This window comes from Myotis yumanensis, unplaced genomic scaffold (genome assembly GCF_028538775.1).
Source record: "Myotis yumanensis isolate MYYU_CA2020_CCGP unplaced genomic scaffold, mMyoYum1.0.hap1 SCAF_5, whole genome shotgun sequence".
Taxonomy (NCBI): Eukaryota; Metazoa; Chordata; class Mammalia; order Chiroptera; family Vespertilionidae; genus Myotis; species Myotis yumanensis.
In genome coordinates this window covers 36,338,057-36,344,613 of record NW_027223756.1, presented here as the reverse complement: position 1 = coordinate 36,344,613, position 6,557 = coordinate 36,338,057, and the positions used below count along the sequence as shown (strand labels likewise).

The window sequence follows — 6,557 nt, the reverse complement described above, 5'->3', positions numbered from 1 at the left end:
ACTAGTAAGCACAGTAAACCCACTAGTGAGCAAGTATAGTAGCAAATATAATAGAAGACAGATGAAGAAGCAATTCATTTGATCTGAGGAGTATTAGGAAGTATTTTATGATTGAATGATCTTGGACTGGCTAAGGAGTTGAATTTTTACAAATGGAGACGTGGAGAAATAGCATTTTTTACGCCCCCAAAGAATTCAGAGTTATTAACCAGCATGATGTATTTTGTGGAAGAGAAAAAAATCTGGTGCATGGAGTGTGTGGCTGGAGATGAGTTTTTATACCACTTCCTTTCTTCCTCATAGGACATTCCCTAGGCCAGAACACTTCTCTTGTTCCTGGAATATTGTCTCTGAAATGCCTTGTTAACCATGTGTTTCCATAGCAGCTATGTTTCCTCTTTCATTTATTTTTATTCATTCATTCATTCATTCATTCATTCATTTATGCAGCAAACATTTAATTGGTACCTGTCATGTACCAGGCATTGTGCTAATTTAGCCTGTTGACACAGTGTTGAAGACAGACATAGTCTCCACTGGAGTTCATAGTCTAGTAGAAAAAGAATTGGATGAGGGGCCCCCACAGAATTGGGTATCAGACCTTTGAGGAGCAGGTACATCTGGCTGCTACTAGTATTTCTAAGGTTGATTCTGTAAGTGTTGAAAGTTTTGTATAAAATCATTCAGGATTCACCATCTGCAATGAACTCTGTCACTTTTAACTAAAGCATTTAAGTGCTGATAGAAGACCTTCCAGGGCTCTTACAGCCATTACTGTAACCTGTCATATTTGAAATGGTGGCCCTTGATCCTTAGAACCTTATGTGATGACTATTATTGGTGATGCATGATCTACATATAGTGTGACTAAGAAATATACCTCTGTTGTTTTAAGACACTGAGACATTTGGTTTGTTTGTTATCATAGCACAACTTATCTTACCCTGATTGAGATGTAACTTGGTTTTCAGGAGTAGGGTGCTGCTGAACAATAAAACTACTAGTAAGAAACAGGATTAGTTTGGGGCCTGGTGGTGGGCTGTGAAGAAAATGGAAGTAGGATGTCAGTGTTATACAGTGGTGAAACAACTGGTGAAATGGATAGGCACAGATAATAGATCTAATAGGCTGGTAGCATTAGATGCAAGGATTAGAAATCCAAATGTTTGTACCTTGCATGAGCAGCTATTGGCTACATTTGACAAGATACCATATAAAGAGACACACTTTAATTGGCTGGTTTATACAAGAGGCTAAAACCAGTAGGGAGAATGCAAAATATTAGAGGACTTGCCAGGTTGGAGGAGCAACTCTCCATTCCATTGGTAAAATATAAAACTTGTACAAGTTGTTGATGTCTAAAGCCAGTTGCTGCTGCTGAAATGAATTGCCACTGCTGTGGAAACACAGACAGGAACAGCAAACAGAATAAAGGCCCTTCTCCATTCCTTCTGCATTCCAACCTCCCTCTAGTGCCTCCTATTGACAGAATATAATATGAGCCAGTTGGTAAAGAAGTCTGGAAAGTATAATTTGCAGTCCCAGCCCAAGCATTTTATAAAAAAAAATATAGAAGAGTGGGTTTAGAGCTGAGCTACAATAGATACATAACTGGCACGCAGGCATTCAACAAAGGTGTTATAGAAGCAGTACTTTTTGTCACCATAAATGATGAGGAGTTAGGCCAAGAGGAGAGGAAAATATTGGAGTCAGGGGAAATGACAAGACAAGAAGAAGAGACAATGGCAAAGAAATAATTTCCCTTATTTTCTTTAATTTGGTATAATATGGCTTTTCCTTCAGTCACCCAATAGGTTTATTAGTGAAGGGGCTATAATTTCCCGTGTGTGTGTGTGTGTGTGTGTGAGAGAGAGAGAGAGAGAGAGAGAGAGAGAGAGAGAGAGAGAAAGAGAGGTGTGTGTGTGTGTGTGTGTGTGTGTGTGAGAGAGAGAGAGAGAGAGAGAGAGAGAAAGAGAGATTGTATTTTTTAATTGATACTTTCCTTTTAATTTAGATTTCTGAAGTGTCTTTAGTGCTGATTTTATCTCTGTGGGTCCCTACAATATTGATTCAATAGTTTTTTTCATTCTGTCTTTATACATGGTTTACAGATCTTACCACTTAACAGATTGTTTTAGTCCAAGCTTTCATATCTAGATTGTTAGTAAGCAACCTAAGCTTTTGTTTGAGCAAGCCAGTATACCTTTTAATTGACTCAGAAGCAATTGGATTATAGAGGTCCCACATTATACCCTGTTCTTTAGCCTAATCTTGTATTATGTTTCCTGTAAAGTGAGTTCCCTTTGTCTACTATAGCCAAGGTACCATAGATTCCCAATACTCTGATGGTGGATTTTTTTATCACTCTTCCTGACCAAGTATCCACAATGGTGCACATGCATAGTTTATTCTCTGATACAGATAAGACTTTTTACATTTCCCAAATTTAACTCCTCAAGTAGCTTCAAAACAATTTGGCTAACATTTGTAGTTGTATCGTTGTCCTTTTCTTCCAACTAGTATTTTTTGAGGTATAATTGACATATAATGTTAGTTTTAGGTGGAAAACATAATAATTTGATATTTATATGTATTAAAAAATGATCACCAAAATAAGTCTAGTTAACATTCATCAGGCCGGTGGACACTGCCGAGTAAGCAACGTTGACGTCTCCCCTCCCAAAGTCATCATGTCTAAGTCATTCTTCAAAAGAGCTGAAACAGCTGGGGAAGCTCTCTATTGGAGGTTTGAGCTTTGAAACAACAGATGGGAGTCTGAGGAGCCATCTTGAGCAAGGGGGAACACTCACTATGTGGTGATGAGTGACCCAAACACCAAGCACTCCAGAGGCTTTGGGTTTGTCACGTGTGCCACTGTGGAGGAGGTGGATGCAGCCATGAATGCAAGGCCACACAAAGTGGATGGAAGAGCTGTGGAACCAGAGAGGGCTGTCTTAAAAGAAGATTCTCAAAGACATGGTGCCCACTTAACCATGAAAAAGACTTGTCAGTGGTATTAAAGAAGACACTGAAGAACATCATCTAAAAGATTATTTTGAACAGTATGTGAAAAGCAAAGTGGCTGAATTCATGACTGACTGAGGCTGAGGCAAAAAAAAGAGATGCTTTGCTTTTGTAACCACTGATGACCATGCTTCTGTAGACAAAACTGTCATTCAGAAATACCATAGTGTGAATGGCCACAGCTGTAAAGGAAAGCCCTATCTAAGTAAGTGCTTCATCCAGCCAAAAAGGTCAAAGTGGTTCTGGAAACTTGGAGGTAGTTGTAGAGGTGGTTTGTGTAGGAATGACAATTTTGATCATGGAGAAAATTTCAGCTGTTGAGGTGGCTTTAGTGGCAGCCATGGTGGTCGTGGGTATGGTGGCAATGGGGATGGCTTATTGAAGAGACTGTCCTTTGCCTTCTATTCTTATTCTGTCTCTCTTTTTCTTTATATATAGTTTTTTATTTAGGAATAAGAAACATTAAAGCAAATTAATAAAAACTAGGCTTATATAGCTTTTTCCTTTTTGTTTGTTTTAGATGTTTTATTTCCCATAGAAAATATTCAAGGACTGGTAATATGCCTTATATTTCAAAAGTTTTTCTCTATTTCTTTTCTTTCCTGGTAAGAAAAATAACTTATTCGCTTACATGACACAGTGTGATTTCAGGTTATGTGATTGCAGCCCAGTGTTTTCAAAGGACTTTAATCATCACACAGTTTTGTTGTTGTTGTTGTTGTCAATCCTCACCCAAGGATATTTTTCCATTGATTTTTGGAGAGAGCGGAAGAGACGGAGAGAGACAGAAAGAGAGACACATTGATGTGAGAGACACACATAGATTGGTTGCCTCCGCCACACGCCCAAGCCTAAAATTGAGGTACATGCCCTTGACCAGGATTCAACCCAGGACCCTTCAGTCCATAGGATGATGATCTATCCATTGAGCCAAAGCATCTAGGCCAAGCATGTCAAACTAAAAGGCTAAAACAGGCCAAATAAACAAGTTTTAAGTTTTTGTGGGTCACAAAAAAATAAAAGCTTCAGTTTTCATAGACACCTTGGTTTGTTTCGATAGAGACATGCTGAATACAAAGGGCTGAAATAAATGAGTAATCATTAACATAAAATAATAGAACATTTTAATAAAAGTTAATATTTTCTTGAACAGTAACTTTCCAAACACTGAATCACTACACAAATTAAGAAGTGTAACGCAAATAAACCTATTTTTCTTTTTCTCCGAAAGCGAAATATTTCTTGTTGCGCACACCAAACAAGTCAGTACAAGACTAATGACATGGCAATCAGCTGCTAAAATATTTGCTGCTAGTATTAGTGGAGAGAAATGGTGTGCCTGCACATAAGGCGCGTAAGGGAAATGAATGCAACATGATTGTAGTAATCAGTCATTAGCGAACGTTGTAGTTTGTTATTAATAATTATGTATAACAGGATATTGAAAAATTAAGTTACGAAATTTTTATTAAAACGTTTCTTACATACCATTATATTGGCTGGGCTGCAAAAATGTTCGTTGTGGGCCGCGAGTTTGACATGCTTGAGCTAGGGCTAATCATGACACACTTTTAATGAAATAAAGGGCTAAGCCCCTGAGAATAAGAGACATATAACACATTGGACCTGCATGCTGGAGGAAAGGGAACGTCCTCATAGTTGTCTGACTTAGGCTATTGTGCGCTACTACTTAGATCTGTGCTTAAACAGGCATCTAGGATGGATACTTGGGCACCAATACCCTGTGGCTGATAATGCCATGCAGACCATTTCTGAGCTCTCTTTAGAACTCATTGAAGCCTCAAGTTTCTCAGAACTGGTTTGCTTCATGTACTGAGTACATGATATATAGCACATTAGCTATAGAGCAATGTGCCAATTTATGGGTTTGTGATTTTATTTCACCATCTGTCATCACTAACTGTCAGAGATAAAGGTTTAATATGGTTCTATGACTTCCTGATGTCTGTCTTTACTTTTAGGATAAAAAAGTCTTTTTTTCATTTAATTTTTCTTATTGTAACCTTTTATGCATTAGTTGTGCTTAATTAATGGCTTTTCAACTCTACTCATTTCTTTCCTTTCGAGTATGAAATGAAGGCGTCCAGCTTACCTAATTTTCTCCTTCATTTTACACAAAAACTAGAAGTTCAATTAGAAAAGGAAAAGAATCCATCATGTCCCTTCCCAGGTGTCTGCATTTATTAGAAGAGATCACTTGAAACAGAACTGGGATAGAGAGAGATTAAAATGCACATTTCAGTGTGATGATTTTTTAGATGAATAGGTGGGAGGCTTAGCAAAAGTGTGAGTATCTCTTGCTAGAGGGCATATTAGAGATCACAACTGTTCAGTAGCGGTTGGCCCAAGTAATTAAAAAATTAATTAGGAGAAAATGTAGGAATGCGGTCAAATTACAGTGAAGAAAAATCACACAAATGAATAAATAAGTATGTTGTGATGAATAAATGAACACATTTATGCTTTACTATATAGTTACCAATCATTTATTAATGATAGGTACATCATATATATTGTATCCAAAGCCAAAAGCTTTGTTTTGTATGCAATACAGAAGATTGTGTTCAAAGTGAAAGGGCTGCTAGCAGGTCTGCATTGCAAAGAAAGGCATCAGATTTATCCCCCTAGGACAGTGATGGCGAGCCTATGACACGTGTGTCAGAGGTGACACGCGGACTCATTTTTTTGGTTGATTTTTCTTTGTTAAATGGCATTTAAATATATAAAATAAATATCAAAAATATTAGTCTTAGTTTTACTATGGTTGCAAATATCAAAAAATTTCTATATGTGACACGGCACCAGAGTTAAGTTAGGGTTTTTCAAAATGCTGACACGCCGAGCTCAAAAGGTTCGCCATCACTACCCTAGGACTTGATATGAAAAGGTGGCATCAATTCATTATCACAGCTGTCATACCTCTTTTCATGTCCCTCATCTCTCTACCTAAATCTAAGCTAGAAGATAAAGACTGGGTTACCAGCCTGTGGGAGAGTGCTGTAGATTTTCCTTTTCCTTCTCTTGGGGGCGTTTATTGGAGGATGGGCACTTCAAGAGATCCACTCACAGAGTTTGGGAGTATCTGAAAAGGGTGTGAGTTTCATCTGAAGTATAGGCTGGAAGTTTATTTATGTAGTGGGCTTATTAATCTTCCCATGTGCCTATTTGAAAACAGATGTGGAAAGAGCAAGAATGGGGCGGGGAGAAGGTTGGGCATTAGGGAAGCCACATCTCACCTGTGTGGTAGATAAAGGATAATGATCCTTCCATGGACCAGGTAGGCACAGGAAAGGGAACCCGGCTTCAGCCAGCTGTTGCAGAACGTATCTTCATGTAAAGGTGGATTGGATGAGGTCACAGTGGATAGCTTGTCTACCTCAAGGAACTGGCTGTCCTCTTCAGAGCTTTCTGAAGAACGCACACATACTACCCATATGAGAGAGTGAGTCTTTGAATAGCCCTGAACCGAGAGCTTTGTTAGTCACTGAGGACCAGCAGCAGCATCAATGAAG

General features: G+C 38.4%; 1 pseudogene; it reads left to right on the top strand.

Annotated features, from left to right (window-relative positions):
- The first annotated feature begins 2,715 nt into the window (after positions 1-2,715).
- LOC139010123 (heterogeneous nuclear ribonucleoprotein A1-like) lies at positions 2,716-3,462 on the top strand (annotated as a pseudogene).
- Positions 3,463-6,557: the final 3,095 nt, after the last annotated feature.